The following is a 19,677-nucleotide window of genomic DNA, read 5'->3' as shown; positions in this document are numbered from 1 at the left end:
GAAGAAAAATATATTAAAGAATCTAATGATATAGTCTTTTCAAAATGGGACATTAGTCTCCATGAATACTCTTGGGGTGAGAGAATTATCTTAAATTGCTACCAAACTATTGGTGTAATTTTAAGATCAATTTTCAATATTAAATATTTTGGTAAAACATAAATATGGTTAAGGCTTGGATAATTTGAAACCAAACTGGTACTATCCCTTAGATGGGCATTGTAAGGGTGCTATAACTTTCCCTATGTGTAACCTTACTCCCAAATCCAAAATTTGATTTTGTAGATTAAAATTTACTATTTAAAGATACCTAAGTCAATCTTGGGTTTCCTCTTTAAATAGAACAAATTTGTTTATGTGGCCAATCACACCTTAACAAAAAAGATTGGTGGTGACTCATAAAGTTTATGTCTAGCGATAGGTCCACGGATCTATATGTCATGATAGTTTAGTGACTCCACTGGGGACGTAAAAGAGTTAGGCCATTAAAAGATTTCTTGTTATCCAAGCCTAACCTAATAAATTTAAGATTTTTTTTCTTTCTTATTTGTATTTTATTTTTTTTTATTTATTCATTTTATATATCTATCATTCACATACACATGCATAACATGATCTCTACACCTGAGTTCTGTCCCTTAGAAAGGAGTCAAGTACCTACACCTTTGTGAGATTTCTTGTCTTCGTATAGGCAAGAAAAAAGTACCATTCAAATTGAACCTTTTTCACTTGTAGCCTATAATGGGTGAGGATTGGGGTGCCTTATTAGTCTATATTGGACAATGATGCAATGAACAATTTGAAAACCCTTAGACTGTCAAACCTTTGAACCTAGCATGTAAATAAACCCTAAAGGTCGAAACCTAGGATAGAGCTTCGCCGTTTCTTGTGTTAGGAAATCCCAAATAGGACATATGATGGGACATTTATTCTGCTTGTAAATTTATATGTTTTCTTTATATTTGTGTACTAACCCTTTATCCTATTTTTTCTATATATTATTTTTTGTATATATCATTTTTTACTAACCTTTTTCTTTTATTTTATATGCATGCTTGACATCATTAAATCCTCTTTGTTGCATTCATGCATTTTAGCATTCAGTCTCATGCATAATTTAAAGGTTATACAAACATATCTTTAAATTTGCACCATAATTGTGAAAAATTAAGGTTCAAGAATAGCTTGACCAACCCACCACAAGTACAATACCCGAGTTCAAGCTAAGAGAATGGAACAAGATAATGTGAGCCATGTTGAGAAACTGGAAAAAGCTTAGGAGGAAATCAAGGGAGAACTTAGCAAGATCCTTAAAGCTTTGGGTAAGTTGAATAAGGGAAAGGTGGTAGAGGAAGATGTTTCACATGAACTTTCTTATCCATTGTATCTTTTGAGTTATGGCCCACTTTGGGCCAGTCCACTCCGAGCCTACCATTACAACAATTTACATTTTTGATAGGCTATACTTACACAAAAATGTCACCTACACCCAGCGAAGGGAATGTCCAAAGTTACAACAACCTTGGCCTTGCTGAAAAAGTAGTGAATCAATCCAAATTCCTAATTTGGACATTCCAAAAGAGAAATTGAAAATGGTTGAGGCTTGGAAGATTTAAAAGCTAATTACAAGATGAACATGCTCAAAGAGAGGTTGCAAGTTGTTGCAAAGATAGATTTTTATGGTTCTATGGATGCTACCAGCTTTTGTTTAGTCATAGATGTTGTGGTTCCTCTAAAATTTAAAGTTTTAGAGCTTAAAAAGTATAATGGTACTAAGTGTTTAATAACTCATGTCACTATGTATTATTGAAAAATGGCAGCATATGCTAATAATGAGAAGTTACTCATGCATGTATTTTGAGACAGTTTAACTGGTTTTACTACAAAGAGGTATGTCTAGTTAGATAGGACTTGCATCTAATCATAGAAGGATTTGACCTATTCTTTTATCAATCAATACTGCCATATTATATATGTGGCTCCTAATCATCTTTTTTTATAGAGCATGGACAAGAAAGCAATAGAGTCTTTCAAAGAATATGCCCAACAATGGAGGGATATGGTTGTGTAAGTTTAACCTCCTTTAACTAAGAAAGAAACAATGGTCTTATTCATAAACACCATAGAGGCACCTTATTATGAGAAGATGATAGTGAACACAGTAAAGAATTTTCCTAATATGGTGATCTTAGGGGAGATTATTGAAAATACCATCAAAAGTAGTAAGCTTGAAGAAAGAGAGGCCAGTAGTGCCAAGAAAGGTGGGATGCCTAAGAAAAAAGAAGCTAAAGCCCAAGTGATGAGTTTTTAAGGGCAACAATTTAGAATTTATGCTTCATACCTACCATATGTTTATCCTGCTTACTACCTAACAATCAATAATGTTGCATAAGTTGCTTACCAGCCTTATTTCCTAACCATGAACAACATTGCTCCAAGTCCTCATTAATTAGCTTTTTAAGAATCGACGTATAGGCCTAATCCTGTTACTATACCAATTCTAAGGCCTAACAATCAAATGAGTAATTTGGGAAGATCCATGGGCAATCAAGAGAGAGCTCGCATTGATCCTATCCCCATAACCTATACTATGCTATTTCCATAATTGGTCAAGAATGACCTCGTATCCCCAGTCCTTTTGGAACCATTAAAGCCACCCTATCCTAAATTGTACAATGTTGATGGCACATACCATAATGAGAATGTGGGTCAATCCATAAAAACCTGCCCTACTTTCAATCATACGGTGCAAAGTTTGATTCGAGTAGGCTCAATGAGCTTTAATGAATCAGGGGAGCTGAATATCCATAATGGCCCTTTATCCAATCACCCAAGGGCATGGTTTTTAGGAGGCTAATTGGAACAGCTTATAATCTTAGAATTTCTTGAGAATATGGAACTCTTTTATGTATTTGGATTTCATCTTATTTTTTATCATTTTAATAAAAATGGTAGATTTGTTGCATTTTCTTGACATTTTCTCTTTCATGTGAATTACCATTGTATACTTTTACCTTCTCACATCTTTTCACTATATCCATTCTTTGATTTCGAATAATGCAAGTTCAGACAATCATGACAATAATTCAGGATTTGATTTTGAAAATATCATTCAAGATGATACGGTTGATGAATTGAGATTGTTGATTCATTAGGACTACTAAATAAAAGAAGATAAATCTAGTGAAGAATTTTGAAAGTGATGCAATACATGATCTTTGTAGTAGTTCATTCACAAGTCTGTTTTTACTGAATCAATGTTCTCCATTGAAATTATTCATGTTAGAAATGATAAATGACCATTTTTCTTTTATATTTCACTGAAAGAGTAAAATTATCACTTGCTAACCCATTTTAAGCCTGTTGAAATTTTCTTTCAAGAGACCCTAGCCAAGGATCACCCCACATAAGGACAAACTTTGATAAACTTGTTTATCCTTAGTGATTTCAAGGGCAAAACCCTTTTGTGCTCAAATTTTTCTTGAAAAATGATGAAAGAAAAAAAAAAGGAAAAGAAAAAAAGGAAAAAAATGAAGGAAAAATTGATGAGACAAAATGTCAAGGTGCTTCACATGAAAAGAAATGGTTCTTGGTTTGATAACCCTTCAAATACAATTTGGGCCTATTTTTTTCATTTCTTTCATAACCCCTCACCCTAGCCTACGTTATGTCCCTTAAAAGTCCATTTTGATTGAATGTAAATACTTGAATTAAAGAATCATGAATTGAATTAAGGCATATTTGCCATTGGATTGCTTGGAGTTTTGATCAAAATATCATTGATGGATCAAAGGGGAAAAAGAAATGAAAAGAAAAAAAAGAGAAATAAGTGTGCAAAAAATGAAAAAAAACAAAAAAAATGAAATGCAAAAAAAAAAAAAAAAGAGAGAAAAAAAAGGAAAAAGGAAGACTTAAACTAAAAACTTGAGAGGGTGGTTTAAGTAAAGATGGAAACTTGGAAATATAGCTTCATTTGAGGATCCAAAGGATATGGATAATGTCTAAAGATCGAGAATATTAATCGAATGTGTTTTCGAAATAGGATTCTAAGTTAGAGTTCAAAATTGTCGAAACAATCACTATTCTGGATGTTGATATCCCATTTACACAGTCACAACATTTTGCTTTCATTTATCTTTGAGTTGTTTTTTATCATACTTTTTCTTTCAATAATAAAGACCCATTGGCTTATTCTTTACCAAGTGTACATCCCTTGAATGAATCTAGGAAATGTATCATGTTTGTCATGAATTAGAATGATGATAAATAAATGAATAATGATGTTCATAAAAGATTTTCCATTCTTTTGAAAAAAATCTAAGATGAAAAAGTGAAAGAAGCCTAAAAAAATGATTTGAAAAAGGCAAATGAAATGACCGGTGATTAATACAGTGATGGATTAGTCAACATAACCTATGAGATGTGACCAAATGAGGAAAATAATATGGATCGAGTGATGGAATCTATTCTGAGATCATTAATGGTAAGAAGCTAAGAAGGAATGGTGGAGTCCTGAGAACCTTGTTACCACAATTAGAATTTTGTGACATTCATTTAGTGACATTTGCATTACATACATTGTGTTTACATTGTACTTAAATACTTGATAATTGCATTGTTAGGGCATGCATTAGCATCATGTAGAAAACATTTGAATTATAGTAGGATATTGGCATTAGTGAGAATTTGGATTGCTATAGTTGCAACATGTAGAAGACATTTGCATTGACATTTATTGCATACAAAATCTGACTTTGATTGGAGAAAATTTTTGACCTTTGAATCCTTGAATAAGGAAAATCTTTCATGATGAGATTTTTTGTTGGCAAACTTTCCAAAATTTAAAAGTTATAAGTGTTTATTTAAAAGAGCCTTTCGAATGAGAATCTTTGAAATTTTGGATGTGAATACCAAAATTATTTTAGTGAGAATATTTGCGTGTGAAGCCATAAAGCTTTTGAAAAGAACCTTTGAAACTTTGGATGTCAATCTTTGAAACTTTAATGGGAATTTCTTAAAATTTTCCAATATGAAATTTTGAAAATTTGAATGTGAATCCTAAAATTTTTTAAATGAAAATCTTTGAAATTTTGGATATGATCCTAAGTTTTTTGAATGAAATCTTTAAAACTTTGCATGTGGAACCTTGAAATTTTTTGAATGAGAATCTTTGAATTTTAGCTATGAACCTTGAAATCTTTGATGTGGATCCATGAATTTTTTTTCCCTTTTGAATGCAAATCTTTGAATTTGTTACGCAGTCCTATTTGTGACCGTTTATGATGATGAAAATTCTTGCAAATCTTTGAAGTTCTTATGAATTTGAATTTCTTACGAATCTTTAAATTTTTTATAAACCTGAATTTCTTACAAAACTGAAGCTCTTGTGAATCTTTCAATTTCTTGTGAACCTAAATTTATTATGAATTTGAAGTTCTAAGAATCTTTGAATTTATTACGAACTTGAATTTCTTGCAAAATTGAATCTGTTACGAATCTTTGAATTTCTTATGAACTTGAAACCTTTGCAAATCTAGAACCTTTGTGAAACTTGGAATCTTGTGAATCTTCCATTCTTTCAATTATGAAAGTCCTTGTGAATCTAGAACCTTTACGAATCTAGAATCTCTATGAAACTTGAAATCTTGCGAATCTGAAAGTCCTTGTGAATATAAACCTTTGCAAATGTCGAACCTCTGCAAAATTTGAAATCTTGCAAATTTGAAAATCTTTGTGAATATGAAAACCTTTGTGAATCTTTTAATCTTTGCAAATTTTGAAATCATTACAATTTTTTTTTGAATGTTAGAATATTGGACTCTTTCAATTTTGTTATGGAACTTTGTGAATCTTTGTAGTTTTGTAACAAACCCATGAATTTCCAAATTGTGAATCTTTGTATTTCAAGTTAAGATTTTCAGTTTTTCTGGACCCAAACAAAATGGATGTCTTTTGTCTTTGTACAATTCTTGTTTTGCATAAACTATATAAAGAGGGGTAGTTATAAGCACCCTAATTAGTTCAGGGCTCAAACCAATTGAGCCCAGATTCCATCCAAGTCCAATTGTCTAATTTCCTACATTTCTTTTATATATCTTTTTTTTTCTTATTTATTATTTATCTTTTTTTTTTTTATATTTTAGTCTTTTATTTATTTTCTTTTAAATTTTTATCATAAATCATAAATCATGTGAAGTAATTTGAGCACTAATCAAGGATGTTCTCTACAATTAAAACTAAAACATGATCTCTTCAAATAAAAAAGGAAGGTTAAAAGGAAATCAAATCAAGGAATCAAAGTTAGATTTAATATGAAAAATTTTGAGGGATTCTGAAAATCAAGGAAAATCAAGACAATTCTTGAAATTAATTAAACATAATTTAAAGAGAATCAATAAAAAGATAAATTCATAGCATAATCAGATCTGTAATCTTTTACATCCAATTCAAATCCCTAAAATTCCTAGCAAAAGGTCCTATATAAACACCAATCAACCACACACAAAAAAAAGGGGAAGAAAAAAGCAAAATTTTAGGGATCTTAGGTTTTTTTTTTTTTTTTTGAGAAAACATTCATGCAAATTAGGGGATTTTTTTCTTTGGGTTATGTGATTTTATTTCATTTTGAGTTTGATTTGATTTTTAGGTTTCTGTTGGGTTTGTAAGAATTTAAAAAAATTTTGGGTTTAGGATGAACTTTTTGGTTGAAGTTTGAAGTTTTTGCATGGACCTGATAACTCGTGAGAAGATTCGTGCTTCAAGCCTGACCCGATTGCAAGTTTTCCTTTCTTGTCTTTCATTATATTTTTTGTTTTGATTTTATTTTATATTACTTTTTCTATTTTAATTTCAAAATTTTAATTTTTACTTATTATTATTATTTTCATCTTTAATTATTAATTTACTCATGACTTTAAATTGAAAATTTTATTATTTATTATTTAAAATGCCTTTATGAATTTTTATTTATTTATTTATTTATTTTAAAAATAACCAAAAAAATGTTTCTAAAATAAATTCATGAATCCTACCAAACTATTAGAAGATTTTTCATGAATTTAAAATTTGTATGAATTCTACCAAACTATTGGGGAATCTCATAAATCAATTTTTATAAAAAATTATGGCTAATAAAATATTTTGTTTTGATCCTACCAAACTGTTGGAGGATTTACATATTAAATTAAGTCTTACCAAACTATTGGAAGATTTAATACATTTTCTAAAAATAAATTTATAAGGAAATCTCACCAAACTATTGGGAGATTTGCATCAATAGTAAATCTTACCAAACTATTGAAAGATTTTACTAATTAATTTCTTGAATAAAATATATTAATAAATCTGATGACGAAGCCTCTTTACAGTGGGACACTAGTCTCCATGAATACTTATAAGGTGAGAGAATTATCTTAAATTGCTACCAAATTATTGGAGTAATTTTAAGATCAATTTTCAATATTAAATATTTTAATAAATTATAAATATGGTTAAGACTTGGATAATTCAAAATCAAATTGGTACCATCCCTTAGATGGGTGCTGTGAGGGTGATATAACCTTTATCACGTGTAACCATACTCCGGAATCTAAAATCTAGTTTTGTGGACTAAAATCTACTATTTAAAGATACCAAAGTCAATCTTGGGACTCCTTTTTAAATATGATAGGTTTGATCAGGTGGCCAATCACACCTTAACAAAAAAGATTGGTGGCGACTCCTAAAGTTTATGTCTAGTGATAGGTCCACGGATCTATACGTTATGACAGAGCTCCAAGGAGGCCCACGTGGGTTGTTTGCTACAGAGGCTACACCTATAACATATGCCCCTAGGGGCCTTGGCCCTACTGCTGGTTGGCAATTAGGTAATAGGTGCGTGTGTCACTCCTAGCCCATATTTTAACTTAGAGGCATTCAGTCATAATCTAGTAGATGGTAGTTTCACGCCACTAGCTTTTCAACCAAGCGTGATCCCAATCAATGGTTTCTTTTATACTAGATTGAATTACAATTATGACGCTGCCATTAGTAAGGTAAAACTAACTTGCCTCACAATAGTCTAAACCCAGCTCACGTTCCTTATTGATGGGTGAACAATCCAACAATTGGTGAATTTTGCTTCACAATGACAAACAAAAGCCAACTTCAAAGGATAAAAAAGCAACATCGCTATGAGTACTTGGCTACCATAAGCAAGTTATCCCCGTGATAACTTTTCTGACACCTCTAGCTTCAAATTTCAAAGGTCTAATGGATCAATAGGCCACATTTTCATGGTTTGTATTCATATTGGAAATCAGAATCAAACAAGCCTTTACCCTTGTGTTCTACATAAGATTTCTATTCTCATTGAGCTCATCTTAGGACACCTGCATTATCTTTTAATAGATGTGCTACCCTAGCCAAACTCTCCATATGACAATGTCTTCTACCCAAATTGACCAATCAAGGCTGACCTTGGGTTTAAAAGAAAGGGTCGTGCCCTGCTTCCAATTCACAAAATAAGTAAAATAACATTAAAAGTAGTGATATTTCAATTTTGCCTGAGGTCTCTCACTTATCCTACACCTCTTAATTCATTTTACAAAGTTAGACTAGAGTCAAGCTCAATAAAGTCTTCTTTTCCTACTGATTCTATTAAGCCTATTCCCTTGGTTGTGGTTTTGTTGGATAGTAGACAAGGGTAGAGAGAATCTCGTTAATCCATTCATGTGCATCACTAATTAGATGATGAGACATTTGGCTACCTTAAGAGAGTCATAGTTACTCTTATCGTTTACCCGTGCTTGGTTGAATTTATTCACTTGGACATTTAGAGCACTAAGCAAAAATCATGTTGCACGAACATCAGTAGGGACCATTGCAATGCTTTATTTTAATTAAATAGTCAGATTCCCTTTATTCATACTAATTTTGAGTTGACTATTCATCGTCCAGGAAAGGCCCCTGAGGAAGCCATTCCCAATCCGTCTTTCGTTTGACACAAGATAACCTACTCTCATTATAAGAGCAGCTTGAGTAATGCACTGATAGTTGATGGATTTAGGACTAGGTCCCCTAGGCCCAGCCCTCAGAGCCAATTTTTTTTTCTGAGGTTATAGATCTATTTTACTGACTTCCTTTGCCTACATTATTCCATCAGCTAGAGGTTGTTCACCTTGGAGACCTAATGTAGTTATGAGTACAATCAAGAATAGAAGATACTCAGTCCTTTAGATTTTTAAAGACCACTAGGGGTGTACTAGACACCACGTGATGTGTGGTATTCTTTTAACCACTGGACCCTAGCTCTAGTTGAGCCATTTCAAGGGTGGGTAGGCCATTAAATTGAAAAGATAACTCTTTTTTAGGCCTCCATCGACATATTTGGACTCCTTAACATTGTCGTCAGTTGTCATGTCTCGATTCAAGAATTTTAATCTAATTCCCTTTCAAAGCTTGCACTAGACATGCTATTTGATGGGCTTCCCCTATTTATTAAGATCAACTAACCTATGTGCAAGTGCCTTTCACATGAAACCTTTCCTTTCTTTGGCCTTCAAAGTTCTCATTTGAAAATTTGCTACTACCACCAAGATCTGTATCGATGACTACTTTGCACGGGTTCATGCTCTAGGTTTTGCAATGATCATCGCACCCTTTTACTCATTGGAGCCTGGCCCTTGCCCCGATAGTTAGGTATAGGTCACACGGTTAAGTGCCATCCATTTTTTAGGCTAGTTGAGTTGGCAAGTGAGTTGTTACAATTTTTTAATAGATTCAAGTTCCATGGCCATTGTCCTACTATCTTAATCGACCAGCACCCTTAGTGGGTTCTAGGTTAGTGCATAATTAGGCATCATAACTCAGTTTCTGATTCATCCTACATCACTAGTTCTACTTATAAAAAAAGGCCCACTTGGAGCTCTTGATTCCATGGCATGACTCAACAAAGTAGTCACATCATCCTACCTATTTAAAGTTTAAGAATAGGTTGAGGGCATTGCATCCTGATGCCTCTAATTGTTGGCTTTACCTAATAGAACTCACTAAGGGCTATCCTGAGGGAAACTTTAGAGAGAACTAGTTACTAGATGGTTTGATTAGTCTTTCACCCCTATACTCAAGTCAGATGAATGATCTGCATGTTAGTATCATTATAGTCCTCTAGCAGAGTTTCCTCTAGCTTTTCCTCGCTCAAGCATAGTTCACCATCTTTTGGGTCTTGCAGGCATGCTTAAACTCAAACCCTTTTCAGAAGATCAAGGTTGATCGATGGTACACCTCAAGGGATCTTACCAATCAGCTTCCTTACATCTTATGAGTTTTCTAGCCTATTGACTTGTGCACGTGCCAAACTCTTTGGTTTGTGTTTCAAGATGGGTTGAATGAAGAGCTCACAAGTTGACACCATGAGCATGCTGGTGTTAAGGCACACCGAGATAGTGTGTGCTACATTCCATGATTGTGGCAATAATGTCTTAATAGGTATATGAAAAGCCCAGGCTTGAGTCACTGTTGTGACCGACATTGGGCCATACCTTGAGTCAATTGAGGGACCAGCTTTTGCTATTCAACATCTGATCGAGGCATATCATTGATCCCCATCTATTTCTCTTTCGACAATTTCAAGCATACTTTGACTCTTTTTTCAAATTCATTTTCATCTTTCTTTCATGGTACTTTTTCGCTATTGATGTCACACCTGTATACTTAACTCACAGATAGTGCCTTATGGTACGTTAAGGTCCAGGCACAATGAGGCTCTCACCTTTTTTGGCACCTCTTTTTAGGGGACTTAGGCCTAGTCCATTAGTGAGGACATTTCTCTATACTACAATTCAAATACCGAGGATGCTCAATTCTCATAATGGGCTTTTTCTAGTTCAATTGCTTTTACCAAGAGAATCCCGGTATGTTTCCTTTCCTCTACTTACTGATATGCTTAGACTCAATGGTTGATCTCGCCTGACATAAGGTCACAATAGGAGCATTAATCGAGTGATATATGGGGTTCTCTAGGTTCGAATGGACAATAAGCATGCATCACTGGAGATGAGGTACAACAGGAGCCTTACCATAAATGGTGATGGCACTATTATTATCGAAGACTTGCTTTTGGGCCAACCACAGCTGATAAGATCATGGGAATCCATCTTTCGACCTTTTACCCAGAGCTCGATGGGTGAAGGGTTGGTGAAGGTGATGATACATAACACCTAGGTAGGTGTGCCTTTGGCTTAATGGCTTGGGACGTAGCTTGCATTCAAAAACTCGATGGTTCATGGGATTCTGTAGTTCACACCAATTATCACATTTTGCTATGTTCTTCATCAATGTGAGAGCTGAGATATCTATTTTCGATAGTTGTTTTTCATTTTTCATAATAAAAGTAGTCATGGTGTCGACTGTGCATGCATCGTAAATGGGATGCCGACAACACACGAGCTCTTTCCATTCTAGTTACTTGGTATGATTTATGCTGAGGGTTCATTATTTGGCCATGGATGATGATATCGATTGTTTAGCCCTATCAGGAGGTGAAGTGAAATGACCATCATGCCTACTCAAGGTTGGAAATGGATCGGGCATGGAGGCACCCTCGCCTCATCGATGTTTCATTAACGTATTCATGGTTCATTTGTTGAGTAGGTTTTAACAATGATACTTCCGTAGGTTCACCTATGAAAATTTTGTTACCATTTCTCATTCCTTTAAATGGTAAGGTTCAATGGACTTCTCATGATGTTGTGGATAGTGAACTATCCTTGTTGCCGTGATCCAAACACTTGACCAGACCATTCAATTGTTAAAAGTGATAAGTGGTGTGTACAAAGGGTAAGGACATAATTAACATGAGCTGATGACTCATACTTACTAGAAATTCCTCATTGAAGTCCAATAAGTGCAATGATATATCCCCATCACGATGAATTTTCAAAGATTACCTAGGCTTGTTGGCCAAGGCTATAGACTCATTGAATACATCAGTGCATGTGTGGCCCAAACTTCTTTGGCTTAAATGGCTATAGTCCCTCTAAAAAACTAGCCACAAAGGATCACCTCCATGTAGCTAGTTGGCAGGCTAAAGTCCTATTAGTTAATGGAATTAACCAAACAAATCACTCCACCAATTAAGAATGACCATGCACCATCATGCACAATCTTTGACAAGCTGGAATTATGCTGAGACTTGAGTTTTGTAAACTGATTTAGGCAATAGAGTCAATTGCCTATCTAAGGACACACAAAGTTAGCTTAAGATTGGAGCCCATGACACATGCACCAAGCATTATTTGGTGCTGATGGCAATCAAGGAGCAAACAAGTGCCTTGGGTAGGAGGGTCATAATCACATGCCATACCAACTGCCAGTATCTACCAAAGAGGTGTCTGAGGCAACAACCTACATCAAGTGCTAGCATCTATAGAAGAGGTGTTCAAGGTAACAATCCACAAAAAGGGCTCACTTTTATCGATGGTGGTCGAGGCAAGTGCCCAAACCAAATCTCAACATCCAGTAATGGTGTGAGAGGTAACATCTTGCACCAAGGGGTTAGCATCTGCTGATGGTGATTGAGGCAATAACGGGCTAGCATCTATCAATGGTGTTGGATGTAATTGCCACCACTAGCCAAAGGTCAATTATTGTTAATGGTGTTTAGGGTAATAGCCCACACTAAGGGCCAATGTGTGTTGATAGGGTTCAACACAAGTGCCTGTGTCACAGGTTCTGACCTTAGACTTATAATTCGTGCGACTTTAGGCCTGGAATCCCCTCATTTATGCCTAAGTCAGCCTAAAACACAAGCGTACAGGCACTAGAACAATGGGAAGGGTGATTACGCAAGTTAAAGAGAAACAGGATAACAAGGCAGAGATGGTGGAATATGCTGTGTATTAACTGAAACAAAAGTGTTTGATGGTGTACAAATGAGGGTGGAGTAACCCTCTATTTATAGTTGAGGCTCCAGCTACACTTAATGGCAATATTCCTAGAATAAAGGTTAAAATCATGGGATTACACAGATTAAAATCAATCAGGTTTCTAACTCTTGATTTCTAGGGTTAACCAAATCTACCAGGAGGCTCCTGTTGATCTTGCAAGCTTCCAGAAGCTTCACTTGTGTATCTAGCACCTTGGGCCCTTCTAGATGTGGTATGGGCAGCCTGCATGCCAAGCCTTGGCTTCACGGGCTAGCCTGTAAGCTGGGTGAGTGTTCTGGCCTTGTCTCCTAGGCCTTACGCTCAAATACCTGCCAGCACACCTGGTCTGCAGGCCTTAACCTCTGGCTCATGTGTTGGTGCGCTTGATGTGCCTGGCACACTCATCCAGGGTGTGATATTCTCCCCTACCTGATTACGCAATGCCCTTGTTGCATCTTTTGCATGGTACTACCTAATCTGGTCCCTAAACTGCCATAAGTCTTCTACTGGTTCCCAGCTCACCTCACTGTCTGGAAGTCCCTTCCAGTGCATCAAGTACTCTTGTCTTAGTGGATAGTTCTTTTGTCTCACCTCTCGATCAGTTACGATGCTATGGACCTCCTTTTCATATGAGGCCCTTGCTCCCAATGGCGTACGCTTTGACTCTACCCATCCTGGATCTTTCTCATCCTCATGGAATGGCTTGAGCATGCTCACATGGAACACCGGGTTACCTTCAGCTTGGGTGGCATATCCAGCTTATAGGCAACCTTGCCTACCCTCTTGACTACTTGAAAAGGTCCCTCATACCTTTGGATTAGGCCTTTGTATAGCCCTCTGTGGTGCACAATGGGTGCAGCTTCACCAACACCAAGTCTCCAACCTGAAACTGCACATCTCGCCTATTTTGGTCTGCCCACTTCTTCGACCTCTTTGTCGCCTTGTATAGATAGACTCTGGCCAAGTCAGTTTACTCCTGCCATGCCTTGGCAAACTTGTATGGTGCTGGATTTAGCCCTGTATAACCTGCAGCAATCGAATTGGGTGTTAGTGGTTGTTGCCTTGTCATAACCTCAAATGGGCTCTGGTTCATTGCCTCGTTCCTTTATAAGTTGTAGGAAAACTACGCAACATCTAGCATCTTTGGCTAGTCCCTTTGTGTGGCACTCACATAGTGCCTAAGGTAGACCTCCAATAGTCCATTCACACGTTCTATCTACCCATCGATCTGTGGATGCATGCTGGTGGAAAAGTTTAAGTCTGACCCCAATAGCTTGAACAACTCAGTCTAGAACCTGCCCCTGAAATGCCCGTCCCGATCACTAACAATGGTTCTCGGCACTTCCCAGTACTTAACCATGTTTTTTAGGAACAATTGAGCTGCCTCCTCGACTGGGCAGTCCTTGGTTGCTAGAATGAAGATTCCATACTTGGAAAACCTATCCACTACTACCATGATGCTTCCAAACCCCTCTGCTTTGGGTAAACTGACTATAAAGTCTAGAGAAACACTCTCTCATGGACGCTCTGACACTGACAATGGCTCCAAGAGGCTGCTTGGTTTCTTGAGCTCCACCTTGTCCTATTGGCACACAAGACAAGTCTTCACATAGGCCTCCACATCATCCCTCATGTGCGGCTAGTAGTATCGATCCTTGATCAGTACCAATGTACGGCTCACTCTCGGGTGTCCAACCCATCTTGAATAATGGCATTCTTGCAAAACTTCCTTGCAGAGCTTCCCGTGCTATGGCACAAACAGTCTACTGCCCCTGGTGTACAACAAACCATCATGCATCCAAAACTACCTAATCTTACCTTATTAGGTGTATTCCATAAGAGCCTTGGCTGTAGGATCATGTGCAAGTCCCTCATTGATGCACAACACCAGTGACCCCTTTGGTTGGCTAATGGTAGCAAGGTTAGCCTTTTTGCTCAGGGCGTCTGCCACTAGGTTCACCCGTTTTGGCTTGTACTTCATTTGGAAATCAAATTCCGTAAGAAAATCTTACCATCTCGTCTGCTTGGGGAACAGCTTCTTCTGCGTCTGGAAGTAACTGGTCGCCACATTGCACATCCTAACACGAACCTTGACCCTAACAGGTAATGGCACCAAGTGCGCAAGCAGTGCACCACTGTTGTCATCTCTTTCTCTTGGACCGTGTACTTACGCTCAGTCTCGTTCAACTTCCTGCTCTTGAACGCGATTGGATGTCCCACCTGCATCAACACGCCCCCTATGGCAAAGTCTGATGCATCCGTATACACCTCTTATGGCTTGGCATGGTCTGGCAAGGTCAAGACTGGCTCTTCGGTCACAGCCTACTTTAACCTATCAAAGGCTTCTTGGCACCCTACGCTCCACTCCCATGCTCTCCCTTTCTTGAGCAAGTCAGTCAATGGCGTGGCTATTGTTGAGTGACCTTTGATGAAGCACCTGTAGTAGTTAACCAGCCAAAGGAATGATCTCAACTCAGTGACCTTGGCTGGTGGTTGCCACTCCAGGATGGCATGCACCTTGCCTTCATCCATGCGTATCCTGCCACCTCCCATTATGTGGCCTAAGAACGAGATCTTTCGCTGGGTGAATGAGCACTTCTCTCTCTTGACAAATAGCTTGTGCACCCGCAACACCTCGAACACCTATCTCAAGTGGTCTACATGCTTTCCCAAAGTCTAGTTGTAGATCATAATGTCATCCAAATAAACCACAACAAATCGATCAAGGAACGACTGAAGTACCTTATTCATAAGGGTGCAGAATGTTGCTGGGGCATTCGTGAGTCCAAAAGGCATCACCAAGAACTCATACGAACCATATCGAGTGACACATGCTATCTTTGGCTCATCTCCCTCTACGATCCTAGCTTGGTAGTAGCTCGACCTCAAATCCAGCTTGGTGAACCACCTTGCGCTCTTAAGTTGATCGAACAAGTTCGCAATGAGTGGGATAGGGTACTTGTTCTTGATGGTCAGCTTGTTCAAAGCTTGGTAGTCTATGTACAGCCACAACAACCTATCATGCTTGCATTGGAAAAAAACCAGTGCACTATAGGATGCCTTTGATGGCCTGATAAAGCTAGCATCAACTAACTCTTTGAGCTGCTTCCTTAACTCCTCCAACTTTGGTAGAGACATTCGGTAAGGGGCTCTAGCTGGTGGCTTGGCCTCGGACACCAGCTCAATCTTATGGTCCACCTCCATCTTAGGTGGTAACTGGCTAGGCAGCTTTGCGGGCATCACATCACTAAAGGTTTTCAGTACCTTTAGCACCTTTAGCACCTTCAAGGGTGACTCGATTTCCTTTTCCCTTAGCTCATCATATTTCAGGGCTGTCAAGAAGGTATCTTCTTCTCTAGTTACCACCTTGGAAAATTGGATGGCTGACACCACCCGTGACCCAACTCTAGACCTTCTCCTCAATGGCACTAGGCATTGGCACCGTGCATCCAGGATGCAAACATAATTGACAAAAGGCACAAAGAGGGCATTATTCCGAACAAGGAAATCTAACCCAATAACAAACTCATAGTCGTCAAGGCGTATTACCTCTATAGTCTCCTTGCCTTTCCAGTCTCTAAGCTACAACTCCACTCCCTGTACTACTCCAATGGCTGAAACCTTCTTATAGTTCACTGTTTTAATGGTACCAATCTTTTTCTGCACCTTTAGTTTGAGTTTTCAGGCTCCATCACCTGAAATAAAAAGATGTGAAGCACCTGTGTCCACCAGTGCACTCACCTGACCTACAACCATCAGATTCGTAAATATCAAACCTTTTGGCTTATGGTTCACCTTACTCTGGACAACATTAGCACCAACGACCCAAGCTTTGTTGCCCCTGACTCTGGCTCCTTGTCAGACTCCTTGTCTACAGTAGCCAGCTTGCCCTTTTATGGGCAATTGCGTGCTATGTGGTTCCCTCCACATATGTAACATGCTAGTGGTTCTCGGTCCCTCTTTGCTTTCTACTTGCGTGCTGATGGCTTCCTCTCGTCATCCTTGGTCGAATGGTCTTGGTCTTCATCCTTGGACTTCCGGTCACGGTCCTTCCCCTTGGACTATTTCTTTCGGTCCCTATCATCCCTACCCTTACCCTTGGGCTTGGAAGACTCAAACTTGTTCAGAGGCTTGAACTCTATCAAGGCCTCAGCAGTAGTCATGGCTTTAGCCAAGTCATGAACTCCCCTCCATTGTAGCTCATGCTTCACCCACGGCTTCAGCCCATCCATGAAAGCAAATAAGATGTCTTTCTCGCCTAGATCTGAGATCTGTAGCATTAGTTCAGAGAATTTCTGAACATACTCCCTTATGTCCCTTTACTGGCTCAGCCTGTGTAACTTTGCCCGCACCTTATCATCGGCATACTTCGGGTAAAATTGCTCTCTAAACTCTTTTTGGAACTCTGCCTAGGTTCCAATCTTGGTGCTCCCATGCTTGACATCATCACACCTATGCCTCCACCACAATAAGGCTACATCAGTGAGATACATAGCAGCGGTGCTTACCTTTATCGCCTCGTCTTGCATGCCCATGGCTTGGAAGTACTGCTCTATACCCCATAGGTAGTTGTCTACTTCCTTGGTCGCCCTAGTCCCCTTGAACTCCTTAGGCTTGGGGATATCCATTCTGGACTTGGACACTCAAGCAAACATGCCATTCCAAATGGTAGTCTTGCAAGTAACGAGCTCACTGGTAAGCTCCTCCATCCACTGGCGTATGGCCTCAATGCCATGGCACATGGCCTCCATGCCATCACGCAAGGTCAGCACTTCAGCCTCCAAGGCCTCATTCTTTTGGTGATCATGTCTATGCCTTTATTGAGAGCAGCTTGTAGCTCACCTTGGATCTCCTCCCTCATAGAGTCTAGCGATGCAATGTGAGTCTCTACTTCCTTAAACTTCTCTCTCATGTCGCCCATGGTCACCTCCACCTTGGCCAGCCTACCGTCCATGGTAGACCATATATCTCTTGAATTAGCTTTCCTACCTCTTTCACACCCCTGCTCTTGGGCCTCTGGTTATTGGTTAGCAACATCGCTTTGGGATGCCATCTCTTCAATCACGATCTAACTTGCACAACAAAAACACGCAGAATCAAACTTGCTCTGATACCAATTGTCACAGGCTCTGACCTTAGACTCAGAATCCATGCAGCCTTAGGCTTGGAATCTCCTCTTTTATGCTTAAGTCAGCCTAAAACACAAGCATACGGGCACTAGAACAATGGGAAGGGCTGATTACGCAAGTTAAAGAGAAATAGGATAACAAGGCAGAAATGGTGGAATATGCTGTGTATTCACTGAAACAGAAGTGTTTGATGGTGTACAAATGAGGGTGCAGTAGCCTTCTATTTATAGTTGAGGCTCTAGCTACACTTAATGGTAATATCCTTAGAATAAAGGCTAAAATCATGGGATTACACAGATTAAAATCAATCAAGATTCTAACTCTTGATTTCTAGGGTCAACCAAATCTGCTAGGAGGCTCCTACTGATCCCGCAAGCTTTCAGAAGCTTCACTTGCGTATCTAGCACCTTGGGCCCTTCTGGATGTAATGCGGGTAGCCTGCATGCTAGGCCTTGGCCTCACGGGTTGGCCTGCAAGCTGGGCGGGAGTTCTGGCCTTATCTCTTAGGCCTTGCATGCAAATACCCGCTAGCACGCCTGGTCTGTGGGCCTTAACCTCTGGCTCACGTGCTGGTGCACCTGATGTGCTTGGGGCACCCGCTTAGGGCATGACACCTGCACCAAAGGTGAGTGCATCCCAATAACAAATACCCTTGACATTTGATTGTCATTTAGTTGGATACTCAAATAAGGGATGTCATTGCCCCGTTGAATCAGTTGTAACATCCTCAACCTTGAAGGAGTGTGGTGTAAAAAAATAAAGTAAGAAGACTTCGATGGGTATAGAAGGGAGGGATGAATCAAAGTAAGAAAAGGCTAACTTTTAGTGGATCTTGGTAGTAAAGCTAGTTTGCCACTTACAATACCCCATCACATACTTAAGTCATCTATAAAGGATTTTATGCATTGATCAATAGGAATTGAGATTCAAAGAGGGCTGCATGGCTCATCTACTATAGGGGTTGCACCTACAATATGTGCCTTTGGGTGCCATGGGCCCTTACTATAGGTTGGCAATCAAGTGATGGGCATATGCATCACTTCTAGCCTAAATTCTAACTTAGAGGTGTTCAACCATAATCTAGTGCACTGTAGCTTTCTACCATAAGCTTTTCAACCAAGCATGATGACCAATTATGTGAATCAATAGTTCCTCTTATACTAGGTTAAATTACTATTGTGACATTGACATTAGTAGGGTAAAACTAATTTGTCTTACAATGGTCTAAACCTAGCTCATATTCCCTAATGGTGGGTGATTAATCCAATCGATGGCATCCGAGGTAACTGCTTGTACCAAGGGCCATATTCTATTAATACTGATTGAGGGATATACCTACACCAAGGGCCAACATATGTTGATGGTGGTCGAGGCAGATGGCCATACTAAAGTCCAGCTTGTGCCAATGGTGGTAAAGGTAGGTGCCCATACCAATGACTAGCTTGTGCTAATAGTGGTAAAGGTAGGTGCCTATATCAAAGGCTAGCTTGTGTTGATGATGGTCGAGGCATGTGCTTGCACCATGTGCCAACATGTACTAATGATGGTCAAGGCCTTGGCCAAAGTTTGATTTGTTTGCTTAGGGCACATCACCAGAGCATTATTAGAGACCATAGTTAGTGGCATTAAGGGTTTTCGTGATT

At 38.5% G+C, this 19,677-nt stretch overlaps 1 non-coding gene and 1 pseudogene across 1 annotated transcript; both read right to left on the bottom strand.

Annotated features, from left to right (window-relative positions):
- Positions 1-7,675: 7,675 nt before the first annotated feature.
- On the bottom strand, positions 7,676-10,961 carry LOC149512586 (25S ribosomal RNA; annotated as a pseudogene).
- A 231-nt stretch (positions 10,962-11,192) lies between these two features.
- Positions 11,193-11,348, bottom strand: LOC149512585 (5.8S ribosomal RNA). The gene has a single exon (XR_016332261.1). It is a non-coding gene; the product is annotated as a 5.8S ribosomal RNA (ribosomal RNA).
- Positions 11,349-19,677: the final 8,329 nt, after the last annotated feature.

The sequence above is a fragment of the Durio zibethinus genome, chromosome 22, assembly GCF_047325235.1.
Source record: "Durio zibethinus cultivar Kanyao isolate XHJ-2024 chromosome 22, ASM4732523v1, whole genome shotgun sequence".
Taxonomy (NCBI): Eukaryota; Viridiplantae; Streptophyta; class Magnoliopsida; order Malvales; family Malvaceae; genus Durio; species Durio zibethinus.
The sequence above is the reverse complement of the archived record's forward strand: the minus strand, read 5'-3'. Positions and strand labels throughout refer to the sequence as shown.